The sequence below is a fragment of the Triturus cristatus genome, chromosome 4_1 (genome assembly GCF_964204655.1).
Source record: "Triturus cristatus chromosome 4_1, aTriCri1.1, whole genome shotgun sequence".
Classification (NCBI taxonomy): domain Eukaryota; kingdom Metazoa; phylum Chordata; class Amphibia; order Caudata; family Salamandridae; genus Triturus; species Triturus cristatus.
Window position 1 is genome coordinate 165,800,317 of NC_140585.1, and position 12,640 is coordinate 165,812,956.

The 12,640-nt window shown below is 43.3% G+C and overlaps 1 long non-coding RNA gene across 1 annotated transcript in view; it reads right to left on the minus strand.

The window, feature by feature from the left end:
• Nucleotides 1-12,640, minus strand: part of LOC146853800 (uncharacterized) — a 111,666-nt gene that overhangs the window by 9,070 nt on the left and 89,956 nt on the right. The gene's annotated exons all lie outside the window — the stretch shown is intronic.

Consider the following 12,640-nt stretch of genomic DNA (forward strand, 5'->3'; position numbering starts at 1 on the left):
GTCTTTTTTTGTCTCTTTTCCCAGATGAAAGCACTGATGTGCCAGATAGCTTAGATGCAATTTTGGAGGTAGGAAGTAGTATACTTGATGCCGGGACACCTGTTAATACACCTTGCTCTGTATCCACCATGTTGTCTTGGAGAACGTAAAAAGGATTAGGGTCAATCACAGTTGGGGAGGAAGTGGTGACAGAACGATGAGCAGGCTTTGTTCCCCCCATACACAGATAGCACAGAAGCAGCGAGCAGCCAAAACGAGAAGAGAGCCTGACGGGGTGCACAGTAATACGGCTTAAATAATAGTATTCACCTTGTGTTCAAGGAATTTCAGTCACAGGGAAGACAAAGGGGCCTATTAGGATGGCGGGCGGATTCCAGTCCGTGGTGCGGCGATCCCGCTGTGCCAATTAGGATGCAACCACCACCATGGCGGTCACATCCTGTATATTTAACATTGTGGCGGGCGGTGCTGTATTCAGCACCCACCACAATGTTAAAAGGGCATGTTGTGCATTTGCATGCACAACGTGACAGGCACCGCGTGGTGCCTGTCACCTTGTGCATGCAAATATCGGGGGTAACATGGGTACCCCCCAAATGCAGCCACCCACTGCCCCAGCTCCCTGGGGGCCCGCAACCAGCCCCCAAAGGCATTCTCCGCATGCCTTTCCATGGCGGAGTCTCGGCAATGGAAAGGCGTGAGACAGCCATCATCGTAATATGGATGGCGGTGCTTGGAAGGCACCGCCACCATATTGCATGTCTTTTCTGCCCGGTAGGCAATCGGGCGGATTGCCTACTGGCGGAAAACTGCCAGACGGTCTTTACGTCCGCCTGGGTCCCCACCGCCATCGTAATATGCCGATGGGGAAATGTAAGGCAGGCGGACAGAAATGGCAGGCGGATCGCCAGCGCTATGTCGGCGGTGGCGATCCGCCCGCCATCCTAATAGACCCCTAAGTAAGGCAATATCTGAAAGCACCAGGAGGAATCCAGAAATATTATAAAATACCTCTAGACCACTGAGGAGGATAGAACTGAACACTTCAGTGCAAGAAATGCACTCATCCATTAAAACATCCAGGAAAGTAACAACACATTAGTGTCCTATGGTAAAATGGGCATGTTGCTATTTATTTTGAGGAGAAACATCCTTGTTGTAAAAAAAACAAAATGGCTGACACCAGCTCTGAGGAAATCGCTTAGGCTTGAAGAGATGTAAAATTAGGTTTCCCACTTACCGCAAAGGTTGCATTAACTGAGGAAAACTGATGCTGATAGCTTCATCTTTCGATGCATTTCCTTTCCACACCATAAAAGTAGGTCCTTCTGTAGGAGGAGGCTAAAACCTCCCTCGCTGCCTCAGAGCGCACAGACGAGCACCCATTCCCACTGGTGTCCAAGTCACCCCCATACCATATATTTCTTAAGAATGTGAATTTCTAATAATTTTGTTAACATTTGTATTATACTGTTCTACCCACAGTATTGAGCACTCAATAATACACACACGAGGCACAAATTTATTAAATTGTGTGACTACAAAAATTAGCTGAATGTGAATGAAAAATCCAGACTAGAGAGAAATGTCTTTGGAAAGAAAAGCACCTGGAGATTGATGCCCACTCAAACACAGGAAAGAGCTCAATGGGACCAGCTTCTGATAGGTGCATGTGTAAAGATGCAGTAAAAGATGAGTTTCATTGTTGCACGTTTTGGTGTTTATGCTAATGATTATCTATTTTAGGTCTGATTTACAAAGGTAAACTTACAAATCACGCACTTGTAAACTTACTATTAAAAGGCAGACAGTTTTGTGAATTCCAAAACAAACATAGTGTAGTTTTCCTTTGTGTATCAGGCTACAATTAGCTTGTTTATGAGAGCCCTGTGTCACTTTTGCACCACCTAAAGTGGTACATGCGTGACGCAGGGTTCTCCTAAAGATTTATAAAGCCATGCAAAGCCACCCTGCGCGGCTTAGATTGGCCTCATAAATTATAAGTACAGTCAGACTGTGCAAACCCCTTTGTTGCCTTACTGTGTGCCTGGGAGGCTTTCCATGAGCACTGGAGGGATTTTTCATATGCAACACCCCTGAAATTTGACGCTGCTCCAGATTTACAAAGTGATGTAAACCTAGAGCAGCACCAAATCTGTAGCCCTCCTGATGTGTGGAGTACGTTTTTCCCCATTTTTTTCTCCTTTCCATGTGTGCTGCATTATCCAGAAAGTGGAAAACACCTCGTAGGATTGCTTGTGTGCTGGAAATTGCCCTTTCCGGCACAAAAACAATCCTGCTTGCAACAGAGGCAACTTGCACCATTGAGCATGTGTGCCTGCATTGGTGCTAGGCTACCAAAACTGCTCCCACACAGGCAGAAAGGACAGACATTCACTTATATACGTTGCATTCCTGCCCTTATTTGGCGCAGGGCAACAACAAAATGCCATACATGAGGCCCCATGTGTTTATCTGTATATATTACATGTACGGTGCACCCCTTCTCAGTATGCAGGCTGTAAAGATTTTCTGTTGCTTTCGAAACTTTATTGATAGTTTGAGCACAAAAAATGCAAACTGCCTGACCAATAACACAGGCCACCTCAAGCATCTTTTTGTATAAGTGTGGCCATTTTTTTAAACACAGCAATACTCAAGTATCATAAATATTTGTAAAATGTTTCCACGTTGAACACTGTCTTCTATTTTAGCTTTGATTGGGGAAGAAACGGAAGCCTGAGTTAATGCAGGCAAACTCACAGTATTACCAAATCATTCTCTGAGAAGATGGAAGGTGGACGTCAAGAGAGGGTGATTGTTGACGTTAAAGTTTTTTTTTTTTTAAATTCAGAAAGTCATGGCCAGCCCCTGATCTAGTAAGTGCATAGATGACTTCGCCACTTTCAACATAATGATACAACCACCACTGAATCACAAAGCAGCATGATAGTAAAGGAGGATTTTTATATCTAGGATATTTTTAATGGATTTTATTAACTATACAATAAAAAGTACTAAGTCTTGTAGGCTGGTCCACAGTGTTATTGACAAACCAAGAAACTGCAGAAAGAGCTGATCCAACGCATATAATGGCCTAAGGGCTGATAAAAGATGATTTTAGATATTTGTATTTGTTTATAACAAATGCTCAGGCTGATAGCTACATGCAGAAGTGAAAAGTTACAGCAAAGAACAGAACATGGTGAAATCAACATGGTTTTGGTCTCTGTACAAAGCACAAATAAGAAAACCCTGATCAAGAATGTTATTGTTACAGAACAGTACAAAGCAAGTATTAAACAAATTTAAAAACAATAAATTTAAAATACAAGGGAATAGTGGTTTAGAGGAACACCAACCAGCTTCAGTAATGATCTTCTCTCTCAGGATATCAGGCAGATGCAGATTCATGTGTAGTTCCAGGATAACTGCCTTTAGCCAAGCAGTGAATGTTAAAATTAAATGACACTTGGGGTCAGGTTTACTAACTGTTCATACAACCTAAATTTCTGCATTGTGTTGCATGAAAGGGAGAGAGCAGAACAGTGCAATATCTACTAAGAAATAGCACTGTTTTCAACTCTAATTGCAGTGGGGCATTTTAGGCTGTCTTCGCCAATGCACACACGTGTGCGCAATAGTGCAAGGTTGTGTGTGTGGTCTTGCTTTGTAAGGGTGTCCATAACTTTAAAAATACTATAGTTAGACATACCTTAACACTTTCTTACTGTGTATATGTGCTGTACAGTACGGCACACATGCAAAGCTGGAAATGTTAGAAGTAATAACCACTCTCCAAGTTAACAGCAGTTACACAAAGCCTTGAATATTAAAGTTATTAGAAAGGTTTTTGCTTCAAAAGGCACTGGTGATTGCATGGGAACACCTATGTAACCTATGTGACACCTTTGCTACTCCCTCCTGATACAAAGCAGCACATAGCACTACTTTCTGTTACTTTAGGATCCATTTTCCAGTGAAAATAAGGTTTTGCTCTGGAAAATAAATGTCAAATCCACAATGCAAACTCAATGGAAATTGTTGTTAAATCTGCCCCTTGATGTAACCTATTCCTCACACATGATCCCAGTAAGGACGTGAATGAGAACATTGGAAAAGTGGTATTGGACAAAACAAATAATATCCAGAAACTCAAAGGTTGAAAGGATTATCAATGTTTTCTACAATACACAAACCTCAGATACATTTGGACTGGTATGATACAGGAACATTGTGGGAGTGCAGTTTTACAGTGCAACTCCCAAAATATCAGAATTGGGGCTGTCATGCAACAACATGCTCCATGGGTGATGAGACAGAGATAGAGCGAGAGCGAGAGCGAGAGCGAGAGAGTGTATGTGTGTGTGTGTATCTGTGTGTGTGTGTGTGCATATGTGAGTATTGTCAGGGAGTTTGATGCATGGGGAATGGACAAGGTGGGTTGTAGAATGGTAATGCTGGTACTGGCTGTTTCTTTTTATGCAGCTCTCCCTGGGTCTCTGTATATTACGTCAGTCATATGAAACACATCCTTTAGAAGACTTATCAACAAGGCTTGTGTCTCTTTGACAGGACCACAGTGATAACAAGCTTCTGGCATTGAAGAAACAGAAAAAAGTGCCAGAAGTCTGCTTGTGCACTCTTTTAATTTATCTCCAGAGTGTGCTGGGGATTATAAATGTCTTCTAAAGTAAGTAAACTGGAAGGTATAAGACAGCATTAAACACAACCTACAAAGCACACTACTAGACTAGGCCTGGGCAAAAATTTTGTTCCGTTCGCGGAAATTGCGATAATTTGACATTTTCGTGTTCCGCGGAGAGCGCGAAAATGTCAAAAATTCCGGTTTCCGCAGCTTGGCGATAATTTGTTTCCTGCTCGCGCTGTAAAATAATACATTCTCGCACGCGTGCGATCGCCTTACCTGAATCCCTGCGTTCGCCGACAAGTTTTCTTGATCCGGTCGCATTCTCCATGAGATGTTGTATTGTTTTTAGACATTTGCGCTGTCTCGCGACAGTTCGCGCCCGCAGTGACGTCAGGCGTCGCGTGATCACGTCTTTCTTCTCGCGATCATGCACCGCGAGACAACTCAAAACAAGATGGCCACGCCCGCAAGCAACCACATGGGTAAGTTGGCGACCCGCAACCATGCATAAAATCTCGCGAACATGCCGGAAAAAAACTTCTGCATCTTCGCGATATTTCCGCTTGTTTGCGATAATTTTAAACATTTTCGCGATAATTTGCGAAAGTTAATTTCGCAAATTCTGCCCACCCCTATACTAGACCATCTAGCACTCATACCAGCAAATATGTTAATCATTTACATATTCCTAAATAATTTGACATTTTTTGTTGGCTGCTTTCACAGAACATCGCTCTTTTTCTCTTCTTAGGATCAAAGTTATAGTCTATAATCATGGATTTTGTAAACAGAAGTGGTGTAACAGAGTCCATCCTGCTAGGAGTCTCAGATGATCCATACTTCCAAGTACTTCTCTTCAATATGTTCCTATCACTCTATATATTCACCTTTCTGGGCAATTTCAGAATCCTGGTCATTGTTTGGTGCTGGTCTCATCTGCAAACATCATGTACTTCTTTCTCGCTCAGCTCTCTTTCTTGAATATCTCATTCTCTAATATTTTCTCACACAATGTTTTGGCTGATCTCCTTAGTAGGAAGAAAACAATTTGTATATATGGCTGCTTCACTCAAGTGTACTTCTTTGCTACTTATGTCAGCACCAAGATTTTCCTCTTGGCGGTCATGGCCTATGACCAGTATGTGGCAATATGTAGCACATTTCTACATGCAATAATCATGAACAAATGTCTCTGTGTGCCCTTTATTGCCGGATGATAAATAGGTGGCTTTCTGCATGCTCTGATTCATGTGGGATGTTTATTTTTGTTGTCTTTTTGTGGTCCTGATGTCATTAACTATTTTGGTTGAGATTACCCTTTGCTGAGGAAACTATCCTGCACTGACATCTCAATAAATGACTTGGTACACTTTGTATTAAGTAGCTGCAAGCTGCCTCTTTTTTATTGTTGTGTCCTACTCCTACATTGCCACTACAATACTCGGGATCCGCACCACAGCACAAAGACATAGGGCTGTTTCCACCTGCATTTCTCACTTCACCTCAGTCTTTCTCATCTGTGGTAGCTGTTTCTTCACGGAGAAACTCCCCAACTGAAGCTCTTCAGAAAAACAGTAGAAACAGTAGAAAGTCATAGCTGTGATCCCCTCTGTCATACTTTCTGCCCTGAATCCTCTGAGAAACAATGAGGTTAAAGAGGCTCTAAAAAATCTATTATATCAGAAAACTAATTTTTAGTAATGAGTGCTACCATTACATATTATAGAACATAAAACAGTAGGGTTAAAAATGAGGGACGTTTCACATCTAAATTCTGGAAAGATATTTGCAAAACTTTGACAATTTCATAAAAGTTTCCTACATTGAAATTTGTTGAGTGTATCACATGCTAGAAAGCTCTGAAGTACAGAGTTTGACAGCTTGATGCTTTGCCAATCTATACTTGAAGGAAGGAAATGCATGAGTTAATCTCAAGAAGATTCTGGGATTAACCGGCAAAGAAATTCTGGCTCAAATGCATTGTGTCGGGAAAACTGAAGAAACTATCTCAAATATTTTGGCACAAGGGCAACCAATTTGCTTCTTTAATATCACTAACAGAAACTCCACCTGGATGAATACATATTAGAGACTGTAAAACCACAAGCAGTGCCTGTTGCCGTTCAGTATAAAAAATAATCCAATAATGCAAGCACTTGGAGAGCTCATACAATATTGTGAAACTGTTGTAGCCTACAACTTTGTCCTGTTAGAGAAAACTGTACTATCATGCATCTTCTGTAAGAGAACAGTCTATGAAAACCCCACAAAGTTGTCTTCAAGTCTGGATCACCTGTCTGGATCACCTGCAGCAGTCAATATCAGCTCTCCTGGGTTAGTTTCTTCTCACTTTCAGAGTGTTGTTCAGAGAACTACCAATAAGCCAGAAGTTTTAGAACTCCCTTGATATAAATGGTGCCATATACTATTGACACCACACACTGACTGAATACATCTATTATTTTTAGTTTTACATCCAATAAATGTCTTAATTTATGTACTGTGTCTTGTGTTCAATGATACATTATGGTGCTTTAAAACATGTATTGTACATTTTTGCAAATATAATACGTTTTTAAAGTGGGTCCAAGTAAGAAATAGGCCAATGAAAGTGTGCCAATTGGGAGCACATGCGCATCATACAAATTACTAAGATGTCTTCGATTTTAAAAGTTAGATGTCAGGACAGGAACTGTAAGTGATCAAAAGCAAGTATAGAATAGCACATAAAGTGATAGAACATAACGTATTGACATACTCAGATATTGATGAATATTGATGAGTTTAGATACTCATATATTGATGAATATGGACCAAGAGAAAAGGTAACTGCATCGCTATGTCTTATTGATAAGCAGAACGGATTCACTGGTCATAGATATGAATCTCTGCATTCTAAATGATGTGTTTTTCATTTTATTTCATTTCATTTTCATGTGCCAGATGTATGGATTCTTAGTATTTTCAATTATGTTTCAACATGGAATGTTAAGCAACAGAATATTTTGAAATCTTCGAATGGCCAAAACCAGTACAAATGTATACTAAACCATGGTAACATTACACGTTTCTATACATGTACATGTATTTCAATTTATAAGATGGAGGATACTGTTTACTATCACTTCTGTTACACTAGTTTATGTTATACTTTTTCTTAGTATCCATACATTAATTCTAATCTGAGATGGACCACCCACAAATCAACTTTCCATCTGAAGGACATCTTGGAGAGCTTAAAATTAGGAAGAATTCATTTCTGGGTGTGAGAGGAAGGGTTTTGCTATTCTACAGTTGGTTTGGCCTTGATTGCCTGTGTATTACCTTCACTGTCGGGAGGAAGACCACAGAAAATCTATTGGTGAGCATGTGTGTGCCAATTATTTTTAAATGTGATAACGAAAGTGCTATAAAATGTATTCTCAACTGAAGCACTTAAAAAACTGAAATGTGTCTGGTTAGTTAATACTTTCTGTGCATTATAAGCCATAATTTACTCAACATGTTGTTCATCAAGGAATATATTTTCCAAATCTAACTTTAAGCTCTTGTGCAATGCAGGAGCTGAATGCACACCCAGACAGCTTTTGCCAATGCAAAAGATTGATACTTATTCTTATAAATTGATAATTATATACAGGGGAGCCCGTCATTGTCGATAGGGGTTAGTTGGAAACCACAACCCCCAGCCTTTCTTGCGACTCTTACTCCACAAACGTTTTGGTTAGTGCGTCAGGAGGCACTTGAAAAGCAGCTTGGGGCTGCAACAGGATTGGACCTGTGTGGACATGCCCGGGCAAAGCACCCGTCAGAGCCAGGAGGAGGCAGGGCAGGGCCACACTGCTTGGCTGTCATGGAACTTAATCATTTTTACCACTACCTTGAAGAGTCGAGTGTTAACAAGGTACTGTTTTATACTTGAAGAGTCTGCTATTGGCCGATTGTTCCCCATCTAAGCACTTATTTTCACTTTGCCCACTCCTGCTGTTCATATGATTAGAAATTGGCACTTGTGGAGCAACAGAGGAACTTGTAGAGGGAGGATATAAGTACTATAGGGGTACACATTAAGATATTGTGATTCTGTGTGTACTGTGTGTAGTGGGTACATATAGGAAGTGTTGTTTTTTTTCTGCTACTCACCTTCATCTCCCCTTTGTTGTAATAAGTGGTGTCCCCAGAGGGTTTATAAGGCTATGGGCAAAAGGAAGGGCCAGGACAAAGCTCAGGGCGTGCCCCACTTTAAAAAGAGGGGTACTGGTGCAGTCTGTAGACAGGATTGAGTCCCTTTTCACTGAATGCCATGAGATAGCTAGTTCAGAAAATCCCTGCTACTAAATTCTATTAGTTTTGACACCAATCCGGAAGGACTACAGGAACCACCTTCCATCCCTCGTCCCATAAAAAAGTCGGCCATACAAAGTCCTTCCATTTTTAAGAATCCCCAGAAAGAAGAGGGCTAGAAGCATTTCACCAGGCCCTATTACTCAATTAAATTCAACGACATCCACCTGTGTCTCGCAGGATTCCAGTGAGGATGTGTATGTACCCCAAATAGAGTGTCACAACAGATTTGAGATCCTTACCGCGGCGGCTAATAGAGAAATGGTGGGTGGTTGGTTGGCCAAGGTGATGGAAAAAATGTGCTGGTTGGTTTACTGCAGACTTTAAAAACAACTATTGAGTCCCTGAGACACGAGGTAGCCCTTCTGAGGATGGAAGTCAAAGAACTATAAGAGGGAGGGGTAAGATGAACAAGTGCAGTGCCCTTGAGGCCGGCATTGACCTCCCATCTACTGTCATTAAGAGCCCCGCATCTTTATGCCGAGGGTCATCAGGGTTGGAGGGAGGCAGATTTGCCTTTCCAAGCGTAAATACAATCCACTATTCCCCCCCGGACCATTCCAAATCTCCCTATCTGCTCGAAAAATTGCCTTGGAAGCAATGCGTATTCAAATAAGTAGATGGCCCCCCAGTGCATATTCCAGTGAAGGGGGGAGGAGGGGTGACAGTTGAGGGTAAAACCGTTTCACTAGAAGGTTGATCTACTATGTTTGGGTTTGGTGGCTCACTGGGGAAGGGGACAATAATAGATGGAGTTTATTTTTGATCCCAGCCCTAGGATACTAACTCAGTAGTATATATGACAGTGGTACTCAAACTCCCAAAGGATGGTTATAAAGACTGCGACTCTTTCAAAAATGAAGTTACCTACTGGTTCAGGACACCCGGAACTACTACTGAAACATAAGAGACGATATCGAGTATGCTGAACGAGTAACAGTTCTGGAGTCGCCGATGGATGTAATTAAAGTCTTGTACTTTTGTATGGCCATTGTTGATGGCTAAGGAGCCGTAAAATGTACCGACCGACACGGACCCGGAACGGAGACCGACCAACACGGACCGGCACCGTATGACCCGTGCAGTACGATGCAACGCGTGTGATTTACAACCAACACGTACGGAATACAAGCCGTACGACTGAACCATAGGGAAAACATTGATTCGCCTGGAAAACGGACGCGAGTAGCACCGACCAACACGTACCAGGAATGAACCCGATCGACACGTACCCGTGATGTCCGATCCACGCAATACGATGCAATGCGTGTAAACCCAGACCGACTCGCACGGAGCCCAAGCCGCTTGACTGACATGCACAGAAAACAGGGACCTGAAGCAATAGAGACCTCCGTGACCGACGCATATAAAACACAGAAGAAAGTCAGCGTGAAAGACCCGGAGGATCCCGCACGAGCCAACATCAGCGTCCTTCTCGGTCAGAAGAACGTCTCCTTCATGCCTTGAAAACCCAAAGGAAAAAATTCAAAAAAAGGACTAAACAAGCAATGACAAAGCCAATAAATATAAAAAAAAACTTTGAAGAAAGACACACCCACAACTGCACCTATATAAAGGACATCAATCACTACCATGATCCTTTGCAAATAGAAGACAACAGCCAGCAGAAAACACCATCACACAGCAACCAAAGACACACTCACAACTCAACCATCACACAACTTTCACACCATTAGCACCTCACCAAAAGCACCCACACATACAGCTAGCAAGACCAACACTCACCCACCCTCACTTGCACCCTCACACACACATCACTCACCACCACTACCCAAAAACACCATGCCCCAAAAGAAGAATCCAAAGTTCACAGATAGTGAATTAGAAGTGCTGGTAGACTAGATCATCAGAGTAGAGCCACATTTGTTTGGTACATTGGTCCAAAGGACCCCCATGTCACAGAAAGCAAAGATGTGGGCGAGGATTGTGGACAAGGTGAACGCACAAGCACCAACATTGCGCACAAAGGACGATATCCAGAACAGGTGGTATGACGTGCGCAGGAGGATCAAGAAACTCATTGAGAAAGATCATGCCTTGAGTCAGCACACTGGCAGTGGCCCTCCTGCCAAACCAGTATACTTCAGGTCCTGGGAGGAGAAGTTGCGGGACATCCTACCACCAGAGAGCGTCCATGGTCTAGCAGACATACCAGAGCCTGGTGAGTACACAACCAACATACTCAAAATTGTGTGGCAAGGGGACAGTGAAACCATGCACCGTTAGCAAAGCCACAGTAACCAATAGATAATCATCCCAAGATGTGTATGCTAGTCAGACAAACACAATACCTGCCATCTCATAGTGACTTGTAACTATGTCATGACATGTACAAACCTACCAAAAAATAGAGCAAGGCAGTGGCACAAAGTCAAATAAACACTGTCAGACAGTTTGCCACCACAAACACACTACCTCACAGTGCAGCTGACTGATAGGAAGGAATAGTGGGTATGCAGGTGGAGTGAGTCTATCCAAAAGCATGATGGGGTTTGTAGTCACAGATAATGCTCCCCCTCCAAATTGGCCCATCAAGACCTCTCTGAACCATGCCCACATCACAGGGAGTGGAAAATGAATGACAAGATACCTGACACTGGGCCCTGCTGTGGGGAGCACAAGGCCCTGGTAGGGGTTGTGCGCAAATCAGAAGCAGGACACCACTGACTGACATCCTGAAAGACAACTTGCATGCCCTCCAATGGAAGCACGTTTCATGGTGGGATGTCTGCCCAGGTGGGAAGGAGGACTGACAGTTCTGACCATACTTATCAGCATGTGGCGACACACACACCCCTCAACACAAACTCCACACAACTCACCGGGTAGAATGCATTGACTCACACTGTAGTGAAATATCACCCAAAGATACACTGCACTGGGTGCTGCTGTGTGAAGCACAGGGTCTCTCTTTGGACTTGTAGCCAAACAAACCCCAGGACTTCACAGTCAGCCATCTTTCCATTGCTGTCACACTCCCTCACAGGGAAGCTAAGTCAAAAGGAAGGAAGTATGGGAATGCTGGGGAGGTGGGTGTAGCCAAGAGCATGATGGGAGTTGCAGTCACAGACATTCCCCACCCACCGACATGGCCCAGCAAGCTCACACTGAACCATGCTTGCCTCTCAGGGAGTGGGAATGGACTGACAAGGTGTCTGACACTGGGCTCTGTTGTGGGGAGCACAAGGTCATGCTGGGAACTGGGTACCAACAAACACCAGGACTGCACAGTCAGCCATCTTGCCATTGCTGTTACACCCCCTCACAGGGAAGCAGAGTCAAAAGGAAGGAAGTATGGGCATGCTTGGAAGGGGGTGTAGCCAAGAGCATGAGGGGAGTTACAGTCACAGACATTCCCTACCCACCCACATGGCTCAGCTAGCTCACACTGAACCATGCTCGCCACACAGGGAGTGGGAATGGACTGATAATATGTCTGACACTGGGCTGTGTTGTGGGGAGCACAAGGCCATGCTGGAAACTGGGCACCAACAAACACCAGGACTGCACAGACAGCCATCTTGCCATTGCTGTCACACCCCCTCACAGAAAAGCAGAGTCAAAAGGAAGGAAGTATGGGCATGCTGGGAAGGTGGGTGTAGCCAAGAGCATGATGGGAGTTGC